This window comes from Miscanthus floridulus, chromosome 18 (genome assembly GCF_019320115.1).
Source record: "Miscanthus floridulus cultivar M001 chromosome 18, ASM1932011v1, whole genome shotgun sequence".
Taxonomy (NCBI): domain Eukaryota; kingdom Viridiplantae; phylum Streptophyta; class Magnoliopsida; order Poales; family Poaceae; genus Miscanthus; species Miscanthus floridulus.
In genome coordinates this window covers 85997586-86013644 of record NC_089597.1, presented here as the reverse complement: position 1 = coordinate 86013644, position 16059 = coordinate 85997586, and the positions used below count along the sequence as shown (strand labels likewise).

The 16059-nt window shown below is 42.4% G+C and overlaps 1 non-coding gene across 1 annotated transcript; it reads right to left on the bottom strand.

The window, feature by feature from the left end:
- Nucleotides 1–8202: 8202 nt before the first annotated feature.
- Nucleotides 8203–8310, bottom strand: LOC136524912 (small nucleolar RNA R71). The gene has a single exon (XR_010776260.1). It is a non-coding gene; the product is annotated as a small nucleolar RNA R71 (small nucleolar RNA).
- Nucleotides 8311–16059: the final 7749 nt, after the last annotated feature.

Below are 16059 nucleotides of genomic sequence, written 5' to 3'. Positions count from 1 at the left end.
ACTAACTAGCAATGTTTATCAAAGTAAATGAACTACGAATACAATGTTGACCCAGCACAGTCCTCCATTTCCTTTCGGGTGTTGCCTGACTTGACCTCTAGTTTCCCTGCATAACCATAATAGCATAGCTCGATGCTTAGGCAGTAGTTAGGCTACACATACAAAAACAAAAACATATTTAGATCTTCTACTCTTTATAAAAATGGAACTTTGTAGAAATAGAACACTACACCATCAGGTCATCTTCTAAGTATGAAACAGGTTGTAGCACGTCTCCATAAAACAAACGCTATAAGTATTAAACATGGACTGCAGCAACAAATCATATGCATGCAACTAGAAAATTGCATATTTGAGACTCTAATCGTCGCGCTTCGCAGTTTTAGGACTTCAATCGTCGACTTTGTAAAAATAACCCCCCAAAGGTTGGACTCTTGATTTTCATGACATTACGTGTATTTTCTTTCTTTTCTTGCACATATACATGTATTTGGCATCGTACGTACCTGGGAAGGGAAGTCCGAGCCGCCCGACATTTCGTAGCCGCCCGACGTTGAGAAGCCCTAACCCTTCGTCTGTTCGTATCGCCGTCGCCCGACTCCGCGACGTTTCTCTCAACCGTGATCCCAACGCTGCGACAGCAGCCATGGAGGCCCAGCCTCCCGTCGCCAAGGGACAGCCTGCCGACGCCGTGGCCATGGAGGGTCAGGCTCCCGACGCCGTGGTCATGGAGGACCAGCCTCCCGACGCATGGCCGGCCCTTCGCTTCCCCTGGCCGTGGCCACCGCTGCCCGAGATGACCTGGCTGGCAGCGGCCGTTGACGACGTGGCTGTGCCTGAGGGCTCCATGGATGGCGAAGCTCCACCGCCGGCCACTGCTATGTCCAGAAATTTTAGCAAAAAATCTAGGCGAGCCAGGCAGCCCAGCCTACCTGCCTAGGCAGCAGTCTCGGCCATGAAGTATGGACTTACGTACGATTGGAACAGAAGGAGCGGTCTCGGCAAATACATGTATAAGATAAAAAAAAGAAAGAAAATACACATAATGTCATGAAAATCAAGAGTCCAACGTTTTCAGAGTTATTTTTACGAAGTCAACGATTGGAGTTGTAAAACTACGAAGGGCGACGATTAGAGTCCCAAATATGCAATTTTCTCGCATGCAACTGAGGCATAGCCATCCCATACTTGTCTTTTACTACCAGTAACTGTAAGTGCTGCTACAGGCAGGCGTATTAGCATGCTACATGCAAGCACCAAGAACATAGAGGGTCGTGGTCTGACCTCGCTGCCCGAGGGTGAGAGCAGAGCTGTTGTGGTGTTGACTGTCAAAAGAAAGCACATTCAGTTGCCAATTAACTGTGATCCGAGGACTAATATGATTTATACAGGAAAGGTAGTGAAATAGAACATCTCCGAGAGTTTCCTAAAACTTCCTCCCCAAAACACTATGTTTTCCAACTCCTAAAAAGATATTGAGAGAAAAAGGAGCCTATCTCCAATAGTACCCAATATCCCACTCCTAAAAAAATTAAAATTTGATCCCACTTGGTTTTTTTTGCGGCACTTTTTTATCCGCGAAAGTCTTCGACGCCGCCGATGCTCCTCCTTCCTTCGTTGTGCCCTAGCGCTGTGCAGGCCGACGCCGACGTGCGCCTGGCGGAGCTGGAGGCCGCCGGCCCGCTGATGCCACCGTTCCCGTGGATCGATCAGCTGTTGCGAGACATGGACCGCTCCAGCGGCGTGCTCAATTGCCTCTTGCTGTTCATCCATGAGTTGTTGGGGAGGGATTTTTCAAAATCTTCCTAAAAAACAAGGATTAGAAGGAGTTTTAGGATACTCTTGAGATGCTTTACACCTAACATCCAGCATATGTGAAATATGCTTAATCTGTGTAGTCGATGTTATTAGAAGCAATGCACACAAAGACGTCCAGAAGCAATGAACACGCAAGGCCGAGACGCTATGTACATAACTAATACAAGCTAAGTTCTTGTTCTAGGAAAAAAACAGAACAATGAAGATGATATTACCCAACTCATACATGCACCTGGCAAACAGAAAACTGCGCGTGTACATGGAACACGAGTAATTTATTCAGATAAACCAAGAAATAGGTTCAGCAGAGGATCTGCACAAGGATGAATCATGGCTAGACCACCACCCCAAAACAAGAAATCTGACTGTTGAACAAAAATGGACCTAAGAACACAAGCATTGGTAAACGTAAAAAGAAGTTCTCACACATATATAATGACAGTCTATATTGCAAAGCATTCCGTTAGCTGTAAAACCAATAACAACAAAAACAAAGGCGGCTACAAAATAATAAAGGTGTGTACTTATTAGCTCAAGAATTTATCCAAGACCTATAGAACCAAGTGGACGCAGTTAAGATGTGCAACGTTGTGGCTGAATCAGTAAGCCTTGTGCCTAAGATATTTTGGAGTTCAAACTTCAGATTAGTAGTAAGGAAGACCGAAGTTGACTTGGGTAGAGGCAATAAAAGGAGACTTGAAAGGATGGAATATACCGAAAGACTTAGCCTTAGATAGGAGTGCTTGAAAAACAGCTATTCACGTGCCTGAACCTTGATTGCTTCTGCTGGGTTTCAACTTTAACCTACCCCAACTTGTTTGGGACTTAAAGGCTTTGTTGTTGTAAACTTCAGATTAGTAGTAGTAGTTGGTGCATATGTCAGCACCTTATCATCTACCTTATCTCCTACTTTAGTTGTTGCAATTCTATCTCTTTTCAGTTGTAAAAGCAGACCTCTTGGTCCTATATGTAGCACAATCCTGTCATGGTTAAGGTGGCTAAGCAATAGAGAAAATTTGCCCAAACCTGTGTCTTTGCGAACAGTGGCAGAACAAGTAAAATTAGCCAGCAAAAGTCCAATGCCTTCTGTTAGCAGAAGCACTACCTTCGATCCCAGAAGTACAAAAAGAGAAAGAATCCAGTTACTAACAAAACAGAGACACAAATTTCAAAACGTTTGACTAACTGAAATTCTTAGCTAAAAACAGTGACTGATCTAAATTCATAGAACAGTGACTGATCTAAATTCATAGAACAGTGACTCTACTGCTGCCTGGTGCCTGCTAGTGCTTCCAGAAATGCCTAGCAAATAGGACTATGCCACCAGACTACTGCGGTTGTTTTCACCCATGTACGAAGTGGTTGCTACTTGTTGGAAACCGATAAAAAACTCAGAAAATATCAACAAAAAATCAGGAAAAATATAAACATTAGTAGTAATCATCAAATCAGAAAAAATATCAAAAAAATTATTTTTAAAATAAACTTACTGGAAGACCATTTAAAATTTTAAAATCAGTACTATCTAGTATGAACATCACATGAACATGAAGGGCTCGAGGAAAAATGATTCCCCTCCATACATACACATCGAAATCTGACGAACACTCTTTTTCTAGGCATGGATGCATCCACATACGTTGCTAGAACTAATCATATCTCAATTCATTTTCATACAAACTACGGCGACCAAGCTCAAAGCAAAATAAGGAAAAATAGAGTGGCATGGTCTGACCTGGCTGTAGAACAGTGAGGGTAGAGTTGTTGTTCACAAACAATGGGTCCAAGAGTGACGGTCTCCTCCTTGGGTTCCCTCGTCTTCTTTGACTATCAAAACAAAACACAATCAGTTGTTAATAAATTGTGATATAAGGACTAATATGAATTATACAGGAAAGACATAAAGCACTGACAGATCAAATGAAAACAAGGTGAGTATTTGCTGCAGGAACTAGTGATTGTTTCTGTTTGGCCGTCAGTTGTCCACACACCAAGCAGTTATATGCTAATGCTAAGACAGACATCTATCACAAACAAGTACTTGTAAATGCTAAAATGTGTGGACAATGGTGACTACCAAGGCTCATCAACTATTATACTTGGGTCAATTAGTCACTACAACCAATATATATAATATAATCTGGGTACTCCGAGTTATTAGAATAAAGACATGATCCTCTGCAGCTGCTAAAACTAATTTTCACCTGCTTCCTATCAATTCTGGCACAATTTCTTTCAGAGACGACGCAACAGCTTCTCTCATATGCATGTGCATGGTCATCTTCAACTTTTACTGTCTACACTTAGCAATTCTCTGCACTCCTAAAGTTCGGCGACTGCCTCATTTCTTTCACCATCAGTATGCATTGCTCCACTCTCAGCCGAGACACACCCCATGCGATGACTTTCAGTAATGCAAAGTCCTAATGCTACATCACGCTAATAGGTGCATGCTTCCTTCCTCCAAGCAAGGCAAGAAGATAACATCATAGTGATTAAACTACTGTTTGCATAAAGGAAACAGCTAGTATGCATTAAGATAACATCAGCTTAACACCAGAAGCATTTCATCGAACAACTAGTATGCATAAAGGAAACAGGTAAAGCAAGCTAGCAAGTCACAGGCATTCCGCCAAACACATCATGCGCGTGACAGAAACAAGCGACAGTGTAGAAGACATTTCACAGAACGTCTCTTCTGTACGAACAGAACACAAAGAAGCTGATATGCAACAAGCATTTTGGGCAAGCTCGCACGACCCAAACAGACAGTTCACCAAACACCTCATGAGCGCGAGAAATTAAAGGATCAGATTTTTGCTTCAGTTTCTTACTCATCATTCATCAATTCGTTCAACGTTAACAAGGACGGTAGCAGCGCATCCCAAATCACTAAGATAACTAGATAAGAGGCCTACATGGCACATACTTAACCCGATACACAGAACCAGAAAAACCTAGACTGAAAGATCTCCTCTAACATTCTCAACTGGCATCCCGATCGATCTGACCCGCCTTGACAAGACCATCCCTTTCAGCGAGCAAACAGCAGGATCGCCAACCCGGCGCCCACAGCCCACCCGCCCAGAGCAGCGGAGCAGGCGCAATAGCCAGCCCACAACTCCACCTCGTCCGCAAGCCGGCAGCGGCGGGCGGCCGACTCCTCCACCGCGGCGCGCAGGCGGTCGCGCGTGATGCGCCTCTCCTCCTCCGCCACCATCTGCGCGCGCACCTCCCGCTGGACCAGCGCTGCCACCCACGCCTTCTCGTTCTCGGCCACCAAATCCCTCTCGGGCTCCCTGGCGGTGGCGGTGGCGGCCTTGGTGGTGGTGGTGGCGACGCCGCGGCGGCTGCTGATGGCCACCGCGCGCCGAGTGGCCGAGCGCAGCGCGGACTGCATCTTGTTGAACGCTCTTCCTCTCCTCTCTTTCTCGCTCGCTCGCTCGCGTGGTGTCTCGCTCTGGTCAAAATGCTTTTTCGGTTGCTCGCTTGCAGTTGTTTGCAGCACTAGTACCGGTAGATAAAGGAATCCGAGGGGGAGGAGCCGTGCACTGCACGTCTGCTCGGCGTTCGATCAGAGCCGTTGGTTCCGTCGAGATGGTCATGGACCGCTCAGATGCGCCAGCAGAGTTCGGCCCATGCAGCAAAGCCAGACTGATAAGTTAAAGGAATAGTTTTTTTTTTCTGGGGTTCTTTCTAACAGGGGCAAAATCACAGTACTATCATCTCTAGGAGCTAGTTTCGATAAACACTGAGCTATCGTTTGAATAGCCCAGAGATTATAGGAATACGAATTCTAAGATCTGAATTGTAGATTAAAAAATCCCCACGATCATTGATTCTAGTTTGAGATTTTAACTATTTAAAAGTGTTGTTCGCTGATTTGTTGTGAGAGAAAAACAACGTTCCTTCGCTGAAAAAGTAGGACTTATAAGACAAGCGAACAAGGCCACCTTCTGGACTTGCGATGTCTTGCAATGCAACATTTTCTATATCAGAACCCAACGGTCGTTCCAAATTTAAACTCTTCGAAAATCTCCTTGGAAGCCCTGCCTCCTATTCATCACCTCTTGATCAACTTCGACTTCTAGAACCTGACTTGATCATGCTCGCAAACAACTCTCCTTTCCCTCTCCTGCAATGGTTACGCTTGTCAACAAGGTGGATATCAACCAACCTTAATCTCAATGATGAAATTCTCGGGAACTGGTTAACAAATACTATGAAAGTCTCCAGTCGAACTCTAGTAAACTCAAGTCAACTTAATCAATTAGTTGGATCGAGATCCCAAGCCATCAACGGAAAAGCACTCCTTGTTGATGGCAGTTAATGCTCATCATAAACCATCAACTTAACTTATATAAATGCATGAAAGAGATCATCAACCTAGGTTTAGGGATTTAAACTAATAATTTCCACAAGCTTTGGTGACTTATATATTGTAGGAGGATTTATCCAGAAAATAACTCATGGGACCACTGTCATACATTCTAAACAAGCAAACCGACATAAACGAACGATTCGACTCGCGAAACCTCAAAAAGTCAACTCAATATGGAGTCATGGACCTGTCGCTATAGAGTAGGGGATAAACGTGATTTACTTTGACGAATAGGTCCTCCTTGACGGTTTTCTGATTAAATCCTCCTGCAGTCACATATTCACCAAAGCTCATGAAATTTATTAGTTTAAACCCCTTAGTGATGGAATTAAGTATATATGCAGGTTATACTAACAGTTTATAATTGATGTTAACGACCGTCAATAGTGTAGTCAGAGTTATTGTGATATTTATGCATATGTTTGTAGAGCGCTCATCCTTAAGTTCGAACAGAGTGAGTGGTCGACATTGTGTAAGCGTGGTGCTTATACCGTGTTTACCTGAGAATGCACCCTACATTCCGGATCATGTGGTAGATCGCAGGGGTGACAGCCCCAATGAATCCTATGTAATCCACCTCCCGTCTGTAGGACTAGTAGGACACAGTTGCGACGGAAGTAGTCAAGCTCTGTTCTTGCTCTTCATTAGTAATGTCCCTTATGCATAGATGGAAGATAATCTTTTACTATATTAAGTATGTACTGCACATCAATGTATGCTTTGACTTGTAGCTATAGAATAACTTAGGAGTTAACCTCTCTTGTATCTACTTAGTCTTGCTATTGCTATCTTATGGAGTACTCTGAGTATTACATTTGTCATTCATATATTATTCTATCTCTTGGTTTACCCCTGTTTAGAGTAAGAGTGTTGGCTTATTCATCCATCATAAGTACAAGTTATCAATACCAGTTATCGGTTATCAATACTAGTTTACATTCAATACTCATCATCAATACTATTGATATCAATACATTAGCCAGACCTCCCCTGTGGTAAAATATAAATAACGATACCTGGAATACTCCCGGGTGAAGTGCTACAATGCTATATCTGTGCACTTGCAGATTTCATATATTTATATTATTTCTAAGTCACATTCATACCATAAGCATTTTGGGTGCCGTTGTTAGGGGTAGACTTAAAACTCCATTCTTAATAACGATGCTAAGAAATATCAACAAGTATTTCTAGCGCCATTACCGAGGAAGGCAACTAGGCATTAATGTATTGATAATTATGTAGACAAGTATTAATAACTTTGGAAGGTAGCTAGGCATTAATGTATTGATAATTATGTAGACAAGTATTGATAACTTTGGAAAGCCGCTAGAAAGAGTAATGATAACTTCACTTATGGATGAGATCATAAACCAAACCACCTCTGCTCAAACATGCTTAACCTTGTTTTGTTTGCTCATATCTTATGTAGGGTAATGTATGTCTGATTTTGACCTTCCAGACAACTACATTGAAGATCCAGAATCCCTCTTTCGAAGAAAGAAGTTTGAAAAAGCAAAAGAAGTATTTGAATCACCATCAGAAACACCTAGAGCTAAAAGGAGCTTATCAAAAGTTCTAACTTTAGAAGAAGAATCAAACAAGACAAGTAGGAGCTTAACACCAGTCCTTGAGACCATGGCTGACAAAACCCTCCATGAATTCTCTGCTCCAAGTGCGGCCAACATCCGTACCGGACCGGCGGTCAACACGGGGAACGACTCATTCGAATTGAGGCCAGCTCTCATCATTATGGTGCAAGCCAACCAGTTTTGTGGAAAGGCACATGAAGATGCTAGTGCCCATCCCCAACACTTCTTGGAGATTTACAACACTTTTACCATCAAAGGAGTCACCCAAGATGCCATATTACTCCGCCTCTTCCCATTCTCACTTTTGGGGAAGGCGAAGCAATGGTTCTATGTCAATAAAGACAACATCAACACTTGGGAAAATTGCTCTAATGCTTTTCTATCCAAGTTCTTCCCTGTGGGCAAGACCAACACCCTACGTGGGAGAATCTCAAGCTTTTAGCAACAACCTGATGAATCTATCCCTGAGGCATGGGAATGCTTTCAAGATTACATATCAGAATGTCCTCATTATGGTAGAGAATTGACTACTTATGCAGACTTTCTACTATGGACTGACCAATAGCACTCGTGAAAATATGGATGCTGCTGCTGGAGGAGCATTCTTATCACTTACACTCCCATGAGCAACAACTCTTGTTGAAAAGATAGCCTCCAGCCAAGGATGGTCCAAGGAACGTCTTCAACCTCGCAAGAGAGGAGGTATGCATCAAGTCAAGGAGGTAGACATGCTATCTGCCAAGATGCATTTGCTGATGAAGAGGCTTGAAGACTGAGCTAATGATAAGCAAGAAGGCATGCACATCCATGATTCCCGCATGACTTGTGAAGAATGTGGAAACACTGGACACTTAGGGGACAACTGTCCCAAGACTCGTGAGGATGTGAACTTCATCAACAACAATAACTATCATCCTCAACAAAATCAAAGATGGGGTCAACAACAAAGGCCAAATTATCAAGGTAACTATTAAGGTAATAATTCCTATAATAATACCAATAATCAATCATCCTTGAGAGATTTAGTCTTTGGTCAAGCTAAAATTATGGAAGGTTTATCTAGAAAGTTAGCTTCCACTAATAAGGTCTTAAAAAATGTAAACAATAAAATGGATAGTTTTTCTTCAACCATTAAAAACCAGCAAATCTTTAATAAAATGATAGAATCACAAATAGCTCAGCTGGCGGATGTTGTCCCTTTAATCGAGAAAGGTAAGATTTTGGGGCACCGCAAATCTTGTCAAAGTTTACAATGCAGGTTACTATCAAGAACCAACAACTGGAGGATGGCGAGACGAGTCGATGCCCATCAAGAAAGGAGATCCTGGATGCCCCGTCATTCCCATCTGGATTGGACCACATCACTTTTTAGAAGTTGTCTACAACCTTGGAGCAAGTGTCAACATCATGCCTAAGGTAATTTATGAGAAGCTTAATGATGGACCTTTGCTCTATACAACCATGTGTTTGCAGCTTGTAGATCAGTCACTCTTCTACCCCAAAGGAATCCTTGAGGATGTCTAGGTAAGAATCAAAGAATCATACGTACCCGTAGCTCTGCTACCCTAAAGGAATCCTTGAGGATGTCTGGGTAAGAATCATACGTACCTATAGACTTTGTAATTTTTGACACTGGCTGAGACATAAGGGCACCCATCATTTTGGGCCATCCTTTCCTAAGCACTACAAAAGCTATCATCTATGCCGCTAGTGCCAAAATCCGCCTCCAAATCAACTACAGAAGAGAGTGGTTCTCTTTTAAGAACCGTGTGTTGCTTGATCCTTCCCATCAGCAAATGGTGACTGAGGTAGAAGACACAACTACGAACAAGAAGAAGAGAAGGAACAGGCGTAGGAGATCAAGGAAAGCAAAGACCACGTCCCTAATTCAAGAAGCTCAAGAAGTACAGGAATCAACTCAAGAAGAACAAGAGCCACAAGAACCACAAGCACCGCAAAAAAATCAAGAAATGAAGAAGGTAAAGACAGTGTGGCGCAAAAACAGGTGCAACCATCAAGGTCTCCATCTCCGGGACCGAATGATGCACCCAAAGAATGAGGCAAGACAAGAGAAGTCTTGTTTGGAAGACTCAAAGCACTGAACCCTCACTGGGAGGTAAACTCGGTAGTTATCCATATTTACTTTCCCGCACTGCATAACTGATTAGCATATTTACTTTCTTTGCATTCGCATTTGCATGTAGAAAATAAAAAAAAGTTCATTTATGCATCTGTACTGCATTATAAAATCTCAAGCCCCATGTGAATAATTTTACGATGTGTAAAAGCTCATGAGAAAATTCACTGTGGTGGCATAAAAATAAAATAAATATGCATGCATCTAGTTATGTTCCTTTTGCGTCATAAAATGTTTTATGCATAGCACATTGTTTTAAATTCTAAGTTTTGAGTGCTATAGAAAATACAAAAAATCTAAAATATTAAGAAAAGATCCTGCTAAAATTCTGCTTAGAAAAATCATAACCAATCTCAAAACCTCTGGGCAACTAATTCCCAAACATCCAACCACTAATCATTTTATTTCTAATCCGTTCCATGAGTTTTGTTGTCTATTTGAGTTTTGCAGGATTTGAAAGATCATGAAGAGAAAAGCACTAACATGCAGGTAGATGTTCTATCCATTGGAACTAGAGCACCGCTGCATCTATTATCAACCATAACCAGCGACCTGTTGAAAGAAGCACATCTCTGCTGGCAAATCCGTTCGGAGAAGGAGCACTTCAACATCAGGCCGCTAGATTGAACAACTACGTCAACATCTGGCTTGGGGGAGAGGCACCCCCATGTATCAAGATAAGAATTTCTTTCCTTTGTTTTATTTACCTTTTTATTTTTGGCTATATATATAATTTCTTAGTTAAAAAATGCATAATCTAAAAAAATAAAATAAATGGTTATCTATATCAGTTTTAAAGAGTGTGTTTGCATTTGCCTTAGTCTTGTTTTAAGAGCTGATAATAAATAAAGGGAACTTCGTCTAATCTCTAAATATGGAACTGATAAATAGTTGCTCTGTTGTAATTCCTTTCAAGTGCCTAGTTTTTAGCCTTGAGTTCTCTCGAGTTTTGGTTAAAACTATTTTGACATAAAGATTTACTCTGAACTTGAAACTTGTGGTTAGCATATGTTTGATCTAAGTCTAGATAATTGATGGATATTGTCGGGGTTATGATCCATGGGTGTCTCAAGGCAACGACGTTGACACTAGAATTTGGTTCATTACATGAGACCCATAATTCAGGATGTACCAAAAAGAGCCGTGATGAATTCAGAATCGGCTGGTCAAAGCGCTGTTCAGAGTTGGCTGGATTTTGATAACATCATCTTCTCGAAGAGACTTCGGCGATGAGAATGGCATTGATCGGGAGCAGGAAAGCATGGCGGACTCTATAGAAAGGGAAGCTTGGAGTCCAAGTTATCTTAAATTAGGATGTTTCATTTTCTTTTCCAAAGTTTGAGATCGGTCTTATTCGAGCAGGACTCATAGTCTAGCCTTGGGTATAAATATTGAACCCCATCTATTATAATGGACATCTTTCATCGATCAACCAAACAAGTACCTTTACTTTTTGGCTTATGCCACCCCTTAGGAGTAGGAGTAGAGTAGATTTCGACGAGTTCTTTGGGCAAGCAGGGCTACATCGGACAATCTAACCTCTGGCTTGTCTGTGAGTATCCATCATGACTTATATTATTACTTGTGAGGCTGCAACAGATGACTAATATCTTGCAAGTCATAGTATAAGTTAGTTATTGATCTATATTGTTATTTGTAAGGCTGCAACAGACGATTGATCTCTTACAAATCAAGGTATAGATTAGTTATTGATTCATATCAACCTTTACAAGGCTGCAACAGATGACTAATCTCTTATAAACGTTGGTATTAATCAAAGTTATCGATATTGTGCTAAATAGTTTACTATTTAACACAATATCACCAATTGCTCGATCTAGATTGAGTTTTATTAGTCTTATTATTTTGATCTATCGTCTGCTAGACATATTTATGGTTGAATTCAATTCTTGACATTAGATCTTGTTTGATTACTAATCTACCTCAATCCTGATCACACAAGGTGGGTGTTTGAAGTCGTGTTCTATTAAGAGATAGATTCATTGATCACCAGTATCCGATATGACTCTGCTATCAATGCTGCATCAGCCGACTTGATTTGTTGATAGCGTGTTAGATTGGACATTGTCGGTTAATAGATCTATCTATTAAGAAGAGCATGGCGTCAATCACCCGCTATGTGTCCATCGGCTATTTAGCCGATGGCATGAGCTTCCATGCGTATAATATGCGTTCACAATTTGTTTGCAATATAAGTAGATCTATCGACTGCTGGTCTCTGATCTAGGGTCCTATTGTCAATGCCACATCAGATGACTCCACCTATTGATGGTACAATAGATTGAGTCTAGTTGTTTGTAGATTTATTCATATTCAACGGATGAGTGATCGTATGCTATACGACAAGATCACTGGAATCGGCTGTTTTAGCCGATAGCCTATTTTATTGAGGATGTACTGGCTATTTACATGCTTTTTTTTGTTTTCATCTTGGTTGAAAACTAGTATGTTTCTCATATGAATGCTTACATGCCCATCCTTACATCTTTGGCATGTTTTCATGATCATCGGCTAGTTAAGATCTATATATTTGAGTAACTGACAATTGCTGATAGGGAAAATTGGTCTCAGCATTGAAAGATCACCGTATCTAGAAAATACCATTGAAACTTTGCCGCTCCATAAAATACCATTGAAAGAATGCATCATCACCTAGATATAGCATTCTATCACATTTTGAGCAAACATCATCGCCTCCATCAAGCTCCTCCCCTTGTCCTTCATGAGGTGAGTATGGTTCCTGCCTCTGCTCTAGGTGGGACTGCTCCAGCTACTGCCGGTCGGTGCTCACCTAAGTTTGCCGCCACCAGCCACTGAAATCAGCCATTCATCTCGCCAGCACCGTGGTCAGTAACGTTGCTACTGCTGCCATTGTTGGCATGGCTCGGACTGGCCTTCCCTGAGCTACCAGACGTAGGCTCCTTAGTTTGCAGCTTCCGGCCGAGGCCACCCATGATGTAGTCCATGGAGAAGGAGTGCATGATGGGCTCCTGCGTGGCATCGGTCTTGGTCGGGAACCTATAGGAGCTCCCATACCCCACCCTTACCGCGGTGTCGATGCGCCGCACATTGCTGAGTTGCAGGTCATGGTAGGACGCGTCCTAGTCATCATGCAGCATCCCACACCATCGTTGTCACCTTTTCCTCATGCATGCACAAGCCTACCTGCCTGGTGTCACCGTCGTCCTGCTGCTGTCTGTTGGCTTGTAGGGACACGGGCGGCTAGATCTACTAGGTCGGCGCTTGGCCACGCGTGGTTGTCTGCTACTCGATAGCGCGACGTTGTGTCTCCTTCATGTATCATATCACTAGCGGCTTCCCCCACATCCCATAGCCCATAAGTGTTGCCCTCTTGCATTGGTTGCCGCCTTGCTTTCTTGCGGGGTAGCCTGGACTGCTGTGATCGAGCGTCTCGTGCCTTTGACCGTGATGAGCCAGAGCATTTCTGTCTTTTGTCACTTGGAGCTCAAGCCCGGCGCCTATCCTTGCCTTGGACGCTACCGTCGAGCACTCCTACGCCGATGCCCTACACCACTGGTGCCATGCTCGTGACTCGCCCCGTCTCGGCAAAGCCGCCTCCACTGGAGCTACGCCGCACCAGGCTAGAGCTGAGCACCACCAGCACCAAGGTAGTCTCTACCGTCGCTCTGCTCTCTCCCTCTGGAACGGGTCCCACCTAGAGCAGAGGCAGCGGCCGCACTCACCTTAGGAAGGAGAAGGGGAGGAGCTTGTCGGAGGCAACGACGTTTGCTCAAACATGATTAAATGCTATACCCATGCGACGATGCATTCTTTCGATGGTATTTTATGGAGTGGCAAAATTTGAATGGTATTTTTTGGATATGACAATCTTTCGATGGTACAAGACCAATTTTCCCTTGCTGATATGTTTATTTTGCTTACCATGCATCGTGAACATGCTGGATATCGACTCTCTAGTCGATAGCCTATTTCATCGGCTACTTAGCCACATATTTGGAACTATCTGGACAAACACCGGCATGTTCCACCTTAAATTACTGATCAATTTTCTATCCTTGTCAATTACAGGGTCAAATTGACTGGCACGCCCTTGGTCACGATCATCTAGTCCACTGTCCTTCTAAGTTCGAGGAGAGCTCGGGATCTACTCCACGTGGTTTCTCTCAGCTTGCTATGTGTCCTGGTGGCCTGTCACTTTTTGCCGTCGACACATAACTTGGCACGCCTAGTGGGACCACAATCATCGACATGGACAATCAGACGATCCTCAAGGTCAACCTTGAAGACTTGCCCGACAAGCAAAGGGCACTCATCAACAAGGTAGTAGAAGAATTCAGAGAGAAGTGCCTGCTATCTTACAGTAGGACGCGTGATTCAGTCATTCAGAAGACTCCATTGCTAAGGGTCCTCCTGCATGGGCAGAGTGATCCGAATAAAGAAGCTGAGGCCAGAATTGCCACCTAGATGGTTCACAAGACTATTCATGAAGCCTTCATGATTCACAATCAGGTGCTAGCCAATATGATTGGCAACATCATGAAAGAAGTTTTCTTTAGGGTATCGGTTGATCAAGTAGGGCCATCATATTTTAATAGCTTTAATGCTTCAGCTATGGGAGGTAGTGTACCTAGCTCTAGTCAGTAGCCGAATGATGGACAGTTCAAGCAGGCACCAATGTAGCGGCTTCAAGGAGGACAAGCCCTAGATTTTCATGGTCAGCTAACCGCAGGAGGGCAAGGTCAAGTCCTATCGAATAGCAGGAGGGCAAGATCAAGCCTTACCAACGATAGGGGGCAAAGGTCAGATGACAGGGGGCAACCACTAGCACAACAATCACCAAGTGCCCCTATCACGTAGAGGGATCAATAGCCTACTAGACAAAACCAAGCTTATTCAGTCCAACAGCCAACCTCTCTAGCTACTCAGCAAGTTGCACAACGGTCGATAGTTGGAATTTATTAACTTGTCACTTGTTTTAGTAGCCACCTATTAATTACCTACATCTCCTAACATTACTTTACTAGGTTGTCATCCCTAGTGATGGTGCCAGAGATGCTTTTTGGTACTACCTAGCATCAGTACTAGAATGATACTAAGTAGTTCTTTATCATTTTATGTGACTAGAAAGAATATAAAGATATATGAATGAAAAGGAATATGCAAGCACACGGATAATTATACCATTATAGCACTTCACCCAAGAGTATTCTAGGTATCGTTATTTATATTTTACCATAGGGAAGGTCTAGCATGGACATGTATTGATAACTTATACTATTGATAGAGAAGTAAACCATAACCAATATTCTACTCATAACAGGAGCAAGTCATAGGATAAGATATATATATATATATATATATATGATAAGTATTGATCATCAATAATAATAAATCACTCAGAGTACTCCTTTCTATGGCATTAGCATGATCAGGTAGAATATTAGAGGAATAATTCCTAAGTCATTCTTAAGTACAAGTCAAAGCATACATTGATTAGTGCAGTTACACTTAGTAATCATGGCTTAGATCATCTTTATATCTACATGTAAGGGATATTACTAAGGAAGATTAAGAACAGAGCTTGTCTTCCTTCATAACTAGATCCTACTTGTATATCTATATTTGGGAAATGGACTACAAAGGACTCAACGGGAGTGTCACATCCATGATCTACCACATGGCCCAAAATATAGGGTGTATTTGCACGTAAACAACATATAAGCACCACGCTTACACAATGTCGACCACTCACCCCGTGTACTTTGGAGCGAGCGCTTTACGAACTTATGCATAAACATAATAATAAACTAGCTATACTAAGTATATAATCAAAGTAGACGATGAACATTATAACAAAGAACATGAATAAGATGAATACTAATATTGTCATAACAATTGTAGCAAGCATATAAAAATAATGGAGATACAAAAGAGAGGGGGTACAAGGATTATACCAAACCACGCTCTTGACACGATCGGGAATCCAAGTGAAGGATGCTTCTCTCCTTCTAGACCTAACCTAATTAGCTATGCCCTAGAATATGGTGGAGCTCTGAGTATGATTAGGGTTTCTGTCTTCTCAAATGACTTGATGCCTTAGGGGGTGGCAGGGGCTGGTATATATAGCC